This window comes from Schistocerca cancellata, chromosome 1, assembly GCF_023864275.1.
Source record: "Schistocerca cancellata isolate TAMUIC-IGC-003103 chromosome 1, iqSchCanc2.1, whole genome shotgun sequence".
NCBI classification, from domain to species: Eukaryota; Metazoa; Arthropoda; class Insecta; order Orthoptera; family Acrididae; genus Schistocerca; species Schistocerca cancellata.
In genome coordinates, this window is record NC_064626.1 from 87,357,940 (window position 1) to 87,374,816 (window position 16,877).

At 44.9% G+C, this 16,877-nt stretch overlaps 1 non-coding gene and 1 pseudogene across 1 annotated transcript; both read right to left on the minus strand.

Annotated features, from left to right (window-relative positions):
• Positions 1 to 1,180: 1,180 nt before the first annotated feature.
• Trnat-ugu (transfer RNA threonine (anticodon UGU)) lies at positions 1,181 to 1,255 on the minus strand. Its single transcript has one exon. It is a non-coding gene; the product is annotated as a tRNA-Thr (tRNA).
• Positions 1,256 to 7,834: 6,579 nt separating this feature from the next.
• LOC126095377 (5S ribosomal RNA) lies at positions 7,835 to 7,952 on the minus strand (annotated as a pseudogene).
• Between the last annotated feature and the right edge of the window lie 8,925 nt (positions 7,953 to 16,877).

Consider the following 16,877-nt stretch of genomic DNA (forward strand, 5'->3'; position numbering starts at 1 on the left):
TAGGGGACTGATGACCGCAGATGTTAAGTCCCATAGTGTTCAGAGCCAGTTGAATCTTTCATCAGTAGTACAATTTATAAACAATGTTTTGTGAGTAGAATAAAAATTCCAATGGTAAACTTAACTGATTTTTCGACGTTATTTTACCAGCTAACTTAAAATAGGAAAGCCTTTAACCCCTTCCACTAAATTTAGTTAGTATTAAGATTCTATTACAGGGAGTGCAGTGGAGCTGACGCTGAAATCATTAAATATTTGATTATATCATCGCTAGTCTCACTGAACTCTTCTCAACTCTGCATGTCATGTGTGGTCTGGCCATTTGAACCATTTTTTTTTTCGTAAATGTTTTCTTTCTGTGTATGACGATAGATTCCAAACGTTAAATTTCTATTTTCTCCGTTGTTCTTTCGCACGCTACCGAGCATATACCATGCGCGCTAACAACTCACGCCAAATATGTAGGAGTTCAGTGCGCAGTGATTACCGTTACAGGATGCGTAAAGTCCGACAACCGGAAAAATCAAACGCGGCTAACCTTAGAGTCTCATAAGCAGATCTCTCCACAAATTGAAGTAGTACTTAGGGCATGCTCACCATGTGATCCACGCATTACTTTCTAGTAGACTAAGTTCATCGTGTAGCCCCATCTCCGCAGTTTATTTTACTGTTGCATGTGAACTGCGTACACCGGGTTCCACCTCGCTATCTTCCCATGTGAACTGCGGACAGAGACGGCTTATTGGCTTACCGACTAATCCGATAATATGAAGATGGAATCTGTTCTTCGGACATGCCCGAAAGAACAGATACCATCGGTGACCATGCAGCACTCTTAGAATGAAATGATAATTTAATCAAGACCCTAAGATTTCGACAGGCTTTGATATGCATCAACGGGGACAGTTGAAAATGTGTGCCCCGACCGTGACTCGAACCCGCGATCTCCTGCTTACGTGGCAGATGCTCTATCCATACTTTTCTTTTCTTTTTTTAAAAAAAAAAATCTCCTTTTATTGCTTTTCGTTCGTTGTATGTACTCGGGGCGGACGTTGCAAGACATTCGTTTCAGTTCGTCGTTGTTCCATTAACTCAGTTTTTTTTTTTTTATTACAGAGGGCAGTCAACCGTCTGACCCAACATGCTGAGTTGCTGTGCCGGCGAGACAGTTGAAAATGTGTGCCTCGACCGTGACTCGAACCCGGGATCTCCTGCTTACATGGCAGACGCTCTATCCATCTGAGCCACCGAGGGCACAGAGGATAGTGCAACTGCAGGGATTTATCCCTTGAACGCTCCCCGTGAGACCCACATTCAGAGCTTAATGTCCGAAAGAACACATACCATCTTCATATAGTTAAGACTAACTGGCCATTGACCTTCTTCTTCTGTGCTGGATGCACACGCATTGCCCGGACTCTTACGGGACTCTGTAAGATTGTCTGCCGCTAGTAATGAGTGTAATCGGCAGGGGCACTACGAATGTAGTGTGTGGACATTACGTTGGGGATGTGGGTCTCACGGGGAGCGTGCAAGGGATAAATTCCTTCAGTCTCGTTATCCTCTGTGCGTTCGGTAGCTGTTACCGGCACGGTAGTTCAGCGTGTTCGATCAGAGATCTGGTTGGCCTCTGTAATAAAAAAACTGAGTGAAAGGATCAACAACGACCTTCAACGGATGTCATGTGACGTCCGCAACGACGGATAGGGCGTCTGCCATGTAAGCAGGAGATCCCTGGTTCGAGCCCTGGTTGGGGCACACATTTTCAACTGTCCTCGTTGATGTACTGGGTGATCAAAAAGTCAGTATAAATTTGAAAACTTATTAAACCACGGAATAATGTAGATAGAGAGGTAAAAATTGACACACATGCTTGGAATGACATGGAGTTTTATTAGAACAAAAAAATAACCACCCAATATTGCTAGACGCGTGAAAGATCTCTTGCGCGAGTCGTTTGGTGATGATCGTGTGCTCAGCCGCCACTTTCGTCATGCTTGGCCTCCCAGGTCCCCAGACCTCAGTCCGGGCGATTATTGGCTTTGGGGGTTACCTGCAGTCGCAAGTGTATCGTGATCGACCGACATCTCTAGGGATGCTGAAACATCCGACGCCAATGCCTCACCATAACTCCGGACAAGCTTTACAGTGCTGTTCACAACATTATTCCTCGACTACAGCTATTGTTGACGAATGATGGTGGACATATTGAGCATTTCCTGTAAATAACATCATTTTTGATTTGTCTTACTTTGTCATGCAAATTATTGCTATTCTGATCAGATGAAGCGCCACCTGTCGGACATTTTCGAACTTTTGTCTTTTTTTGGTTCTAATAAAACCCCATGTCATTCCAAGCATGTGTGTTAATTTTTACCTATTTATCTACATTATTCCGTGATTTAGTTAGTTTTCAAATTTACACTGACTTTTTGATCACCCGGTACATCAACGCCTGTAGACAGCATAGGGTGTTCATTTAATTATCATTTCAATGCGATACTCGCCACTCAACTCTCGCTGTCGAAAGTTGTAAACTGCGGACAGTTAACTTACAGTTCGAGAAAAATGTCGTTCTCCGCATCCACTAAGTTTTAGTCACTTTCATTTACTCACTACTCGTGTTGCTGTTTCACATTCCCGCTCCATCACGTCCTGAATGTTGTATCATCAACCACCGACACCACAGAAGGCGCCGGACGCTGTGGCCGAGCGGTTCTAGGCGCTTCAGTCCGGAACCGCGCTGCTGCTACGGTCGCAGATTCGAATCCTGCCTCGGGTATGAATGTGTGTGATGTTCTTAGGTTAGTGAGGTTTAAGTACAGGGTGATTCAAAAAGAATACCACAACTTTAGGAATTTAAAACTCTGCAACGACAAAAGGCAGAGCTAAGCACTATCTGTCGGCGAATTAAGGGAGCTATATAGTTTCATTTAGTTGTACATTTGTTCGCTTGAGGCACTGTTGACTAGGCGTCAGCGTCAGTTGATGCTAAGATGGCGACCGCTCAACAGAAAGCTTTTTGTGTTATTGAGTACGGCAGAAGTGAATCGACGACAGTTGTTCAGCGTGCATTTCGAACGAAGTATGGTGTTAAACATCCTTATAGGTGGTGTATTAAACGTTGGTATAAACAGTTTACAGAGAATGGGTGTTTGTGCAAAGGGAAAAGTTCTGGACGGCCGAGAACGAGTGATGAAAATGTAGCACGCATCCAGCAATCATTTGTTCGCAGCCCAGGAAAATCGACTCGCAGAGCTAGCAGAGAGCTGCAAATTCCACAATCAACTGTATGGAGAGTCCTACGAAAAAGGTTAGTTATGAAACTTTATCGTCTGAAAGTGGTTCAAGCACTGTAAGCAGCTGATAAGATTAAAAGAATCGATTTCTGTGATTTTATCCTTGCTCAAATGGAAACAGATGAATCTTTCGTTTCAAAGATTGTGTTTAGTGATGAAGCAACTTTCCACACTAATGGGAAAGTCAACCGTCACAATGTCTGTATATGGGGCACTGAGAATCCGCGGGAAACAACTCAGTATGAACGTGACTCGCTCAAGGTGAACGTTTTCTGTGCCATTTCAGCCAATAAAGTTTTTGGTCCCTTTTTCTTCGAAGGTGCTACAGTATCTGGAGATGTTAGAGAATTGGCTGTTCCCTCAGCTCGAACAAGAAGCACAACAATTCATATTTCAGCAGGATGGAGCGCCACCACATTGGCACTTATCTATCCGTAACTACCTGAACGTCAACTACCCGAAGCGATGGATCGGCCGCCAGGCAGCCCGTGACAGAGCACTTCATCATTGGCCTCCAAGAAGCCCTGATCTTACCCCCTGCGATTTTTTCTTATGGGGGTATGTTAAGGATATGGTGTTTCGGCCACCTCTCCCAGCCACCATTGATGATTTGAAACGAGAAATAACAGCAGCTATCCAAACAGTTACGCCTGATATGCTACAGAGAGTGTGGAACGAGTTGGAGTCTCGGGTTGATATTGCTCGAGTGTCTGGAGGGGGCCATATTGAACATCTCTGAACTTGTTTTTGAGTGAAAAAAAACCTTTTTAAATACTCTTTGTAATGATGTATAACAGAAGGTTATATTATGTTTCTTTCATTAAATACACATTTTTAAAGTTGTGGTATACTTTTTGATTCACCCTGTAGTTCTAGGGGAGTGATGACCTCAGATGTTAAGTTCCATAGTATTCAGAGCCATTTGAACCATTTGAGCCACAAAAGGCGTAATCGATTCAGCCACAGAATCTAGCAATGAATAGTTCAGCAGCGGCCGCTAGGAGAAGACACGGCGCGGCCAGGGCCGCCTAATTGATGGACGCGGAAGTAGCGCGCCGATGCGGGAAGCGTAGACGCAGAACCACAAACCAAGTGTATAATGCCCCTCCTTCACGATGAACGAACTTCTAATCTATTGACATCCAGTTTCGTGAATGGCGTACGCCTATCGCGTGAACGGGCTCACTATTACGACCACATTAGTAGCGACGCGCGATAATTCTAGGAAAAGAGGAATAGCGCCAGTTCTAAATTCGGCAGTAGCAATCTCACTGCGCACGCGCGAGCTAGTAACCTGTCTGCTGTGGTCAGGTTTGTGCTGAGACCTTATTCTGCCATATTGCTTTCTGGTGCACTTACCGCACGTTGAGTTTTGTTTTTGCTTATGGTCGTTTCGTTGTCCAAAGGAACTTTGTGACCATGTGAGTATAGTGCACACTTGGTAAATATTTTTGTTATGTGTGTCGACAGAAGTGCCGACACAGTGTTATTATGAAGGGGCCGAATAGGGCACGCGTCAACTCACGCCGTCCTGCGTTAAGTCTGAAACAGGATACTTCATAAATGCTATAAAGAAAAGAACGGAGCTTCTCGTATACTCAACTTTATTCTCCTGTGTGGTACATCTCCATGGTGAATACAAGTAAGACTCTCTCCAGATATGGTTAACTGCGCCTTGCTAGGTCGTAGCTATGGACTTAGCTGAAGGCTATTCTAACTGTCTCTCGGCAAATGAGAGGAAGGCTTCGTACGTCTAGTCGCTAGCAATGTCGTCCGTACAACTGGGGCCAGTGCTAGTCCGTCTTTCTAGACCTGCCATGTGGTGGCGCTAGGTCTGCAAGTACTGATGGCGGCGACACGCGGGTCCGACATGTACTAATGGACCGCGGCCGATTTAAGCTACCACCTAGCAAGTGTGGTGTCTGGCGGTGACACCACAATTTTTATCGAAGATTTTAAATCTTTTTAAGTTTCATAAATAATTAATGATACGCTAATGTGATATCGCGACTTTGACACTGTTGTGCCAGTAGCGGTGCGCTGTGTTTACGTTTATCATTGAATCACTCTGCGACAAGATCTTGTGCGAGTTCGCAGTTCGGGCTTAGTACGCTTGGAGCGCTTCAGTAGTCTGTAATCTTCACACTTTCGTTCATTGTGTAAAAAGGGCGGAAGAGGCAGCTCCAAGAGACAGTTTCTCAGGAGAACCATTATCGCGTGGACAGCATCTAGGCGAAAATACAAATACGAGCATAAACATTGAAACGTCCCCTTGGAAAAATTATACAAGACTATGCTTTAACTGACACAATATTTTTAGCGCAACGCAATCTGACTTTCGAAAATCCCTACAAAAGAATGGCCCTGACTAACATTAACCTATACGTTTCACAAATCACTTACCTCACCAAAAATCTTCGTTACTCGTACTACTGCAATACAGCGAGCGCCACTACTGCCAGCTAAATGAAAGATTCAAACTACTGAAGGCACTAAGTACTGATAGGCATAGTTAGCAAATGAAAGATTTTAATAGAGAACAAACAATGTGTTTACCTTAGTAGTCATCAAAAGTCATAATATATACAGCAGTTCATGACATCCATTTTTACAAATTTCAAAACTCCGCCATTTCTCTCCCCACTGCTGGCGGCTCACCTCCAACTGCGCAACGCTACGCGCTGTTCACATCCAGCTGTCCAACACTACAATGGCAGACAACAATGCAAGCTAGCCACAGAGTGCGCACAGCACAGCCAGTGATTTTCATACAGAGCGCTAAGAAAACCTAAACAGCCTACTTACATAGCCCCCATGCTCCCCACAAAAATAACAGCATTGCTGGTTCGAAGGACATTCCAAAAACTTTGTGAGTGCACAAGTGGTGGTTATGGACTTGCTATATTATCTGCAAGACTCTTCAATGGTGATTGTGCACCCGCACAGTCACAACAGATGGCTGCTGGCCATCTCTACAAGGACTACAGTGGGTCTGCATCTCTGATGGCCCACCAATATCATTATTTCTACAAGGACTGCAGTGGGTCTGCATCTCTGGTGGCCCACCAATACCGTAATCTCTACCAGGACTACAGTGGGTCTGCTCTGTGATGACCTACCTACCAATATTCTTCAAAACGTCGAATGACTCTGCTGTGGGTTTGCTCTGTTGTGGCCCATTACCTGTCAGCATGTCAAGAGTCAGCACTGTCTTTCCGTTGGAAGGACAACACTACTGCCGGCCGCGGTGGTCTAGCGGTTCTGGCGCTGCAGTCCGGAACCGCGGGACTGCTACGGTCGCAGGTTCGAATCCTGCCTCGGGCATGGGTGTGTGTGATGTCCTTAGGTTAGTTAGGTTTAAGTAGTTCTAAGTTCTAGGGGACTTATGACCTAAGATGTTGAGTCCCATAGTGCTCAGAGCCATTTGAACCATTTTTGACAACACTACTTCTTCAAGACAACATGGAAATCCACTACTTCCGTGTGCATTGTCTTTTACTGCTGAGACTTTGAGAAAAGAAACGGCAGTTTCACTGTGATTAATGATCAGGACTGTCTTTATGGACTGTGAGAAAATTTTAGCTTTTGACCAACATTGTATCAATACGTGTGTGCATTTGATATCTTTGTTATTGTAATTATGAAAATTTTTATCAAATCATTATTGGCCACTGCCCAAAACAATTTGTAAAATTTTTTTGTGGGGAGCATGGGGGCTATGTAAGTAGGCTGTTTAGGTTTTGTTATTGGTAACGCCACGTAGAGCTCTGTATAAAAATTACTGGCTGTGCTGTGTGCAGTCTGTGGCTAGTTTGCATTGTTGTCTGCCATTTTAGTGTTGGGCAGCTGGATGTTAACAGGGCGTAGCGTTGCGCAGTTGGAGGTGAGCCGCCAGCAGTGGTGGATGTGAGGAGAGAGATGGCGAAGTTTTGAAATTTGCAATACTGGATATAATGAACTGCTATATACATTGTGACTTTTGAACACTATTGAGGTAAATACATTGTTTGTTCTCTATTAAAATCTTTCATTTGCTAACTATGCCTATCAGTAGTTAGTGCCTTCCGTAGTTTGAATCTTTTATTTAGCTGGCAGTAGTGGCGCTCGCTGTATTGCAGTAGTTCGAGTAATGAAGATTTTTGTGAGGCAAGTGATTTGTGAAAGGTATAGGTTAATGTTAGTCAGGGCCATTCTTTTGTAGGGATTTTTGAAAGTCAGATTGCGTTGCGCTAAAAATATTATGTGTCAGTTAAAGCACAGTCATGTATAATTGTTCTAAGGGGACATTTCAACATTTATATGATGCAAACTCAGAATATCTTAGCCAGTTGCACTAACTCCGTCTTCAGCCCACGAGTGGCCTACCGGGACCATCCGACCGCAGTGTCATCCTCAGAGGAGGATGCGGATAGGAGGCGCGTGGGGTCAGAACACCGCTCTCCCGGTCGTCATGATGGTATTCTTGACCGAAGCCGCTACTATTCGGTCGAGTAGCTCCTCAATTGGCATCACGAGGCTGAGTGCACCCCGAAAAATGGCAACAGCGCATGGCGCCCTTGATGGTCACCCATCCAACTGCCGACCACGCCCGACAGCGCTTAACTTCGGTGATCTAACGTGAACCGGTGTATCCACTGCGGCAAGGCCGTTGCCCATTTATCAACTTGGGGCCATTAAAATTTATACGTCCTACAGAGATATTGTGGTCTGATTTTTCATTCTCTCTTCCTGAGATGTTTCTTTTCCTATATCATCTGAGTAGCCTGCCCTACGTATATTTTCACACTGGAGGCTGTACTGAAGTTCCACTTAAAAACTGAAGAATAACTAAGAAAAATCAAGACACATTCGTTGGATACGTGACCTCGAAAAAGGATCTGACAATGTTAAATATTCTAAATTGTAGGAAACGTAGTAGCAAGCCATAGGGAAAGACAGCTAATACACAGTATGTACAAGAACCGAGAGGGAACGTTACGAATGGAAGGCTAATAACCGAAGGTTCGGATTGAAAAGAATATAAGACAGTGATCCAGTCTTTACCCTGCTGTTACAACCATAATTGGAGCGACAATGACGAAATAGAAGGAAGTTTTCAGAGAAGGATTAAACTTCAGGGAGAAACGATGTCAACGATAAGATTCGCTGATGGTACTGCTGCCCTCAGTAAAAATGAAGAATAATTACACGACCTGTCGAATGGGATGAACAGTAGAACGAGTATAGAATATGAACTGACTGTAAACCAAAGAAAGATGAAATTAATGAAAAGTAGCAGAAATCTATGACCACGAATTAGACAAGGTTAAGGAACTTTGCTGTCTTGGAAGCTGATTCACACGCGAAGTGCGGAGCAAGAAGAACATTAAATGCAGACTGGCACAGAATAAAGGGCGTTCCTGAGCAAAAGAAGTCTTGTAATATGAAACTGTGGAAAGAAATTTCTGAGAACTTCTGTTTGGAGTACAGAGTTTTGTGATAGTGAGACACTGACTTTGGAAAGACCAGTACAGAAGCGAATCCAAGCGTTTGAGATGTGGTGCTATGGTTAGACGTTGAAAATTAGGTGACTGATAAGATAATGAATGAAGAAATTTTCCAAGGAAGGAAACATATGGAAAACATTGAGATGAAAAAGGGGGAGGGGACAGTAGGACGTGTGTTAAGACGCTACGGAAGAGTTTCCACGGTAACAGAGGGAGCTGTAGGAGGTGAAAACTGTAAAGGAAGACAGAGATTAAAATACACGCAACAGAAGACGTAGGATGCGGTGGCTGCTCTGAGATGAAGAGATCGGCACAACACAGGAATTTGTGGCAGGCTGCATGAAACCATTAAGAAGACTATACAAAACAAAAGAAAAAGATGGCTCAGTCAGGTAAAATTCGCGGATCGGTCATAACAGCCCACTACAAGGCTTTCGTCGTGAGTGTTGACGAAATACACGTGCCATGATCAGTTGCTATTGGTTGCCTTTTACAGTTACACACACTTTATTTTAAACCAGTAATTCCAGACTGAACAATAAATAAAATACCACACGTTATTAATGAAGGAATAAACAGCTGTGTAAATAATAGTGTTTTCAGTGAGTTACAATTTAGCAAATCACCATTAAATACAGGTACAACAGTCAATATTTTAAAAGCAAGCCACTGTGATCTCGGCAGAAGGCCTTACACACCAGGAACGGATAAATTAAAAATTGTTTAAACTCGCTGCAACTTACAAATTATAGGTAATGAAATATTAAAGGCGTCACAAACACAGCAGACGGCATCAGAGCCAGGAATGGCAGTAAATAAGGTTTTAAGGCTTACTGCAAAAATACAAACACCAAATAAGAATTTTAAGGCAGATGACCACAATCACAGCTGAAGGCCTTACGTGCCAAGAATGGCAATAAATTGAGAAAATTTTGAAACCTGCTGTAAAACAGCAAATACGATAGCAAAGGATTATTAAAGAAACAAGCAACTGGTCCAGATGGTGCTCCAGGAATCGACGTCTGAGAAGGTCCGGCAACAAAAACTTCCATGAGCTATGAGATAGGCAGCCAAGAGTTGCATTCACTTGACAAGATAGTAACTGCGGCAGTCTAACGAATGACTAATGATAATCTTTCTGAAGCTACCTGACGTCCGATAAACCAAATGTAACGATGGAACAAAACACCAAACCCGGAACCGGCGGTCTGCACTAGATCCATGAATAATGTGCTTAGAGAGCCTGGAGCGGGAAAGGAATCACTACCACCAGAGTAGAAGAATCACCAACCGGCCTCCAGGACAGGTAACTGGGGCGATAGCGGCCACGTTGAACGCAGTAAATAATCGTAAGAAGTCGAGGAAAGCTAATCAGATCCGCCTTCCCCAAGCACTCCACTCGCTGCTCTTCGCCTCAGCAACATTAAGAGCAGCATCGCGAACCCAAGTCACTGGAGAACCGCGAGATGTCCCAATGGTGGAGGTTTCTCTACTTGGATTGAAGTGCACACATATTAAAGCTTGCTGGATCCGGTTTAGGACGAGGTCGTGCAGCCGTTCTATCTAGCAGTCCACGAGTGCCGCCAGCGGTCCCGGCGTGTTGGCGCACTGCACCGACCTGGCTCCTCCTGAGTGCCCAACCGAAATGAAACACTCACACGATCCGGAAAAACAACGACGTCGCCCCAAAGATAGGGCCACAGTTACTACGAGGGCAGTTCAATAAATAATGCAACCCATTTTTTTTCTGAAACAGGGGTTGTTTTATTCAGCACTGAAATACACCAGGTTATTCCCCAATCTTTTACCTACACAACACTATTTTTCAGCGTAATCTCCATTCAATGCTACGGCCTTACGCCGCCTTGAAATGAGCGCCTGTATGCCTGCACGGTACCATTCCACTGGTCGATGTCGGAGCCAACGTCGTACTGCATCAATAACTTCTTCATCATCCGCGTAGTGCCTCCCACGGATTGCGTCCTTCATTGGGCCAAACATATGGAAATCCGACGGTGCGAGATCGGGGCTGTAGGGTGCATGAGGAAGAACAGTCCACTGAAGTTTTGTGAGCTCTTCTCGGGTGCAAAGACTTGTGTGATGTCTTGTGTTGTCATGAAGAAGGAGAAGTTCGTTCAGATTTTTGTGCCTACGAACACGCTGAAGTCGTTTCTTCAATTTCTGTAGAGTAGCACAATACACTTCAGAGTTGATCGTTTGACCATGGGGAAGGACATCGAACAGAATAACCCATTCAGCGTCCCAGAAGACTGTGACCATGACTTTACCGGCTGAGGGTATGGCTTTAAACTTTTTCTTGGTAGGGAAGTGGGTGTGGCGCCACTCCATTGATTGCCGTTTTGTTTCAGGTTCGAAGTGATGAACCCATGTTTCATCGCCTGTAACAATCTTTGACAAGAAATTGTCACCCTCAGCCACATGACGAGCAAGCAATTCCGCACAGATGGTTCTCCTTTGCTCTTTATGGTGTTCGGTTAGGCAACGACGGACCCAGCGGGAAAAAACCTTTGAATATCCCAACTGGTGAACAATTGTGACAGCACTACCAACAGAGATGTCAAGTTGAGCACTGAGTTGTTTGATGGTGATCCGTCGATCATCTCGAACGAGTGTGTTCGCACGCTCCGCCATTGCAGGAGTCACAGCTGTGCACGGCCGGCCCGCACGCGGGAGATCAGACAGTCTTGCTTGACCTTGCGGCGATGATGACACACGCTTTGCCCAACGACTCACCGTGCTTTTGTCCACTGCCAGATCACCGTAGACATTCTGCAAGCGCCTATGAATATCTGAGATGCCCTGGTTTTCCGCCAAAAGAAACTCGATCACTGCCCGTTGTTTGCAACGCACATCCGTTACAGACGCCATTTTAACAGCTCTGTACAGCGCTGCCACCTGTCGGAAGTCAATGAAACTATACGAGACGAAGCGGGAATGTTTGAAAATATTCCACAAGGAATTTCCGGTTTTTTCAACCAAAATTGGCCGAGAAAAAAAATGAGTTGCATTACTTGTTGAACTGCCCTCGTACATATCGATAACCGAGCACGAGAAGAAGACAAACAACAGCAACCATGCCTACTAAACGATACCGTGTGGCCTGCAACAGAGGGCGGAAACCTACAAATAGCACCAACGCGAGCCGCAGCATGGCTCAACACGCTTGACATTATTTCCAGAATGTATTTCCGTTTTTCGTATATCATTTATAAATATAAGGGATGACGGCTCTAACAACAGGTTTCTCTTCCTCCTCTGAAAACTATGACCTGGTTTCAGCTTTATGGAACGCTGAATTTGGCGGTTGCAACCGTTTATACGAAAACATGTCTCTAGGTGCTGCATCTCCGTTTTTAAACTCTAGTTGTCACCAATATTTCCGAGGCTTGTGCTCAAACGAGTTAAAACGCCTTCTCATTGTAAAGTGGTGTGACAGCGTGTGGCACGCAAGTATGAATCACGATGCTTTGGTTTACAAGAAGCATGCATCAGGGCTTCGTTGGACGAGCACATCCGTAAAGGTAAGTTTGATATTGCCATCTGTCTCCCGTACGAATCTGAGAACTGCACACTTCTAGCTGCTTCAGAACCAACTAGGCCACGAAGGTCTCGATTGTAAGCTCCCTCCATAGTACGGCACCGCTAAGGAACCTGTGAACCTAGCAGACGCGAGGATAGTCGCCGACGAAATTATTTGTGCTCGCATTAGCCAGCTTCCTGGAAACTGGTGTGAACAGCTGGAGTAGAGATGGGCTTCCAGATGTGTGGCCACCAGGTTTATGGAGGCGTTTGGAAAGGCGCTAAAGTCAACGGTCCGTAAGCGGTCATGTTCCTTCCGCTAGATAGACGACTCGTCCGTAAACAGGAAAGGGAGGTAATGACAGTGGCACGTAAAATGCCCTCCGCCACACACCGTTGGGTGGCTTGTGGAGTATAAATGTAGATGTAGATGTAGAACTGGGTCCACGGGCTAAACAATCTACAAGATTCACAGGTCGCTCATAACAGCCCCTCAGTAATAATATTAAATACTGGTACAGGTATGTAGATGATGTACTGTGTATGTGGACAGGTACCAACAGACAACTGAACGCATTCCTAGAACATCTACATTCACAATAGAAAAACATACAATTCACCATGGAGCTAGGTGAAAAATCCATTAACTTTTTAGACCTTAACATAGATATCACCACAAATACACATACTTCCAAAATTTACAGAAAACCCACATCAACGGACACAGTAATACCCTCATGTTCACAACACGTAATAACACACAAACATGCAGCTTTCCATTCCATGGTACATCGCCTCACATCCATACCAACGTCAAAACAGAATTTCCAAACAGAAGTAAACACCATTAAATATATATTGCATTTGACAATGGCTAGAATCCCGAATTAGTTGACAAAATCCTGCACAAGAAACAAAGAAGTAAAATCTTGCCCTACATTTATGCCCCCACTGCAATAACAACCACACTAAAGAACCAGCTGGTGTACTATTCCATATCTAGGTAAGCTATCAGACTAACTGGCCAAAACAATGAAATCCCAAAACAATCAAACATTTTATGTAAGAGGCACAACAGCTAACCTCCTATTCAACAGCAAGGACAAAACAGATAAACCAAGCAACAGTGAGGTCTACAAAATAACCGGCACTGACTGCAGTAAACTGTACATTGGCAGAACGGGCCGGGCCATATCAACAAGGCTGGCTGAACATGAACGCAGCTGGAGATTAAATAAATCAGACTCCACCTTTGCCGAACATGTGCTCAAAGAAGGACACAAATATCTAACACACACAGAAGTGCTACATATAGCCAACAAAGGCAGAAAACTCAGCCTACTACAAGCACTTGAAATTAACAAACATTTAGCCCCAAAACCACAGCTGATCCTAAATGACCAATTGCAACTGAGCACATCACCACTCTTAAACTTTACGCAATGAAGTAAACATGCTACTAAGCAAAACGTGTCCCAATAGTAAACAAATTCACACCCCAATATAATGAGATAACCCTTATGTGTTTACATTCCTAACTGTAACTCAACTGTAACAATGTAATATTTGGTATATATTGATGCACAATTCTTCTAATAACAAAATGTAACCCCAAAGAAAACATCGCTGTTTTCCAACCAACAATTAGTGTTCAGAGCAACTGGTCGCAACAAATACAAAAAGATTGTAATTTTGTAATAATGTGTATTGTAAATAGTTCTGATTGTTGTCATACATGGTACTGAAGCGCCTAGAACGGCTCGGCCACAGCGGACGGTCCGTTTTTCGTATATCATTCATACATGTAAGGCCTGAGGGCTCTAACAACAGGTTTCTCTACCTCCTCTGAAAGCTAAGACCTAGACCTCAGCTTTATGTCACGCTAAATTTGGCGGTTGTAACCAATCATACGAAAAGATGTCTCTAGCTGCTGCATCTCCGTTTCTAAATTCTAGTTGTCACAAGTATATTCGAGGTTTATACTCAAATGAATTACAACGCCTTCCCGTTGTAAAGGGGCGTGAAAGCCGGTGGCACGCAAGTAAGAGTCACTACGCTTTGGTTTACAGTAAGCGTGCATCAGAGCTTCGTTGGACGAGCACATACGTAAAGGTAAGTTTGATATTGTCATATTTGTTCCGTACGAATCTGATAACTTGACACGCTCAGCTGCTTCGGAACTAACTAGGCCACGAAGATCTTAACTGTAAGCTCTCTCCATAGTACGGCACCGCTAAGGAACCTGTGAACCTAGCACATGCGCGGTTAGTCGCTGACGAAGTTATTTGTGCTCACATTAGCCAGCTTCCTGGGAACTGGTGTGAACAGTTGGAGTGGAGATGGACTTCCAGATGTGTGGCCAACAGGTTTATGGAGGCGTCTGGTGAAGCGCTAAAGTCAACGGTCCGTAAGTGGTCACGTTCCTTCTGCTAGCTAGACGATTCGTACGTAAACTGGACGCATGGGCAAAACAATCTACAAGACTTTTTGCAACATCTGAATTGTACAGAATCATCAGATTCACGCTGAATATGTGTGATAATAAGCTAACCTTCGTTTCTTATGTAGTGGACTGACAAGACAGCCAGTCCACAGTGACGGGTAACCGAAAGGCACGCGTTTACACACGCCGGCTGGCGTTAGGTCTGAAACAGGATACGTAATGAATGCTATAAAGAAAAGTACGTAGCTGCTGTAATACTTAACTTTAATCCATCATTTGTATACGGCATTCTTGATGATACAAGTGAGACTCTCTCTAGAAATGTTTAATGGCGCCTTGCTAGGTCGTAGCCATGGACTTAGCTGAAGGCTATTCTAACTATCTCTCGGCAAATGAGAGAAAGGCTTCGTCAGTGTAGTCACTAGCAAAGTCGTCCGTACAACTGGGACGAGTCCTAGTACGTCTCTCTAGACCTGCCGTGTGGTGGCGCTCGGTCTGCAATTACTGACAGTGGCGACACGCGGGTCCGACATGTACTAATGGACCGCGGCCGATTTAAAGCTACCACCTAGCAAATGTGGTGTCTGGCGGTGACACCACATCTTAACGTACTCTTCAAGTGAGATTCTGGTACCGAGCGCCGCGGGTTTCGAACCCGCGCCAGACACCATGAACCTCGATTACCTGTAGAGGTCCTTACAGCCGCCGCGCAGTGAGACGTGGCTGCACGCGTTCCTGGCTCGCGTATAACGTGTGGGCGACACGGTGGAGCACGTAGTCGCAGCAGCCAACAGCGATGTATCGTATCTTGTTTGTAAGCGCGTGCCTCTCGCTCAGCTAAGCAGTCTGATATTCGTGTGAATCTATCGACATCTCGGCTACAGACAGCGTGTTTACCGTACTCTGTTTCCGTTTACGAGCGGACGTTGTGGATTCGTTTAGTTGTCGCTTGTGACACTGTTGCTTCTTGCGTGTTGTCGTAAGTCTTGCTCGGTCGTCCGTCGTTGTTCGTGTCCGTCCTTACACGTTCGTTTGTTTGTTCGCGGGCCGCTCCCGTTTGGTCCCGCCGCGCTTCGTTCCCGGCAACCCCGTGACCGTTCCGGTCGCGGTTAAAACATAGATAACCCGCTGGACGGTGTTTACCGCTTATATCCGGAACATGTTGTCGAAAACTGGCATAGGACTGCCGGCCGCGGTGGTCTAGCGGTTCTAGGCGCTCAGTCCGGAGCCGCGCGACCGCTACGGTCGCAGGTTCGAATCCTGCCTCGGGAATGGATGTGTGTGATGTCCTTAGATTAGTTAGGTTTAAGTAGTTCTAAGTTCTAGGGGACTGATGACCATAGATGTTAAGTCCCATAGCGCTCAGAGCCATTTGAACCTTTTTTTTTTTTTGCATAGGACTACAAAAATATTCTGACCATCTTCCAAGACGAAAACTTTGTTGGTGTGTATGAAGGACGACATAGAACTCGTTTAATTAGCTGTCTACCGCATCCAATGCTAATGCGAAAAAGTGTACGTAGCCCAGACCATCCAGCTGGTACAAGAGATACAAGGGCAAAAGCGTCATGTGGGTAAAGAACAGCCAGCTAAGGCAGCCCGACATCTCTAATGGACTTACGAATTATGATCCCCACAAGTTGTAGGAACAGGCTAACACAATACGGGATTGCATCTTAAAAGAATTTGTAGGGCTCCAGCAAAACGATGAACTTGGACACTCAGCGGTTTCAAATGGTTCAAATGGCTCAGAGCACTATGGGACTTAACTTCTGAGGTCATCAGTCCCCTAGAACTTAGAACTACTTAAACCTAACTAACCTAAGGACATCACACATATCCATGCCTCAGGCAGGATTCGAACCTGCGACCGTAGTGGTCGCACGGTTGCAGACTGTAGTGCCTAGAACCGCACGGCCACTCCGGCCGGCTCAGCGGTTTCCACATATTTCAGGATTGGGATGCAGCCAATAGTTTACTCAAAGCACATCAGGTTGTGCGCAGATTCACTCACACCGCACCCACTGAAGAGTTGAGATCACATTCCGCAGAGTCCAAAGACTCGCCTTGGCGGAACAGTGTCTGAGAGCCGCGGTTCGTGTCCCAGTG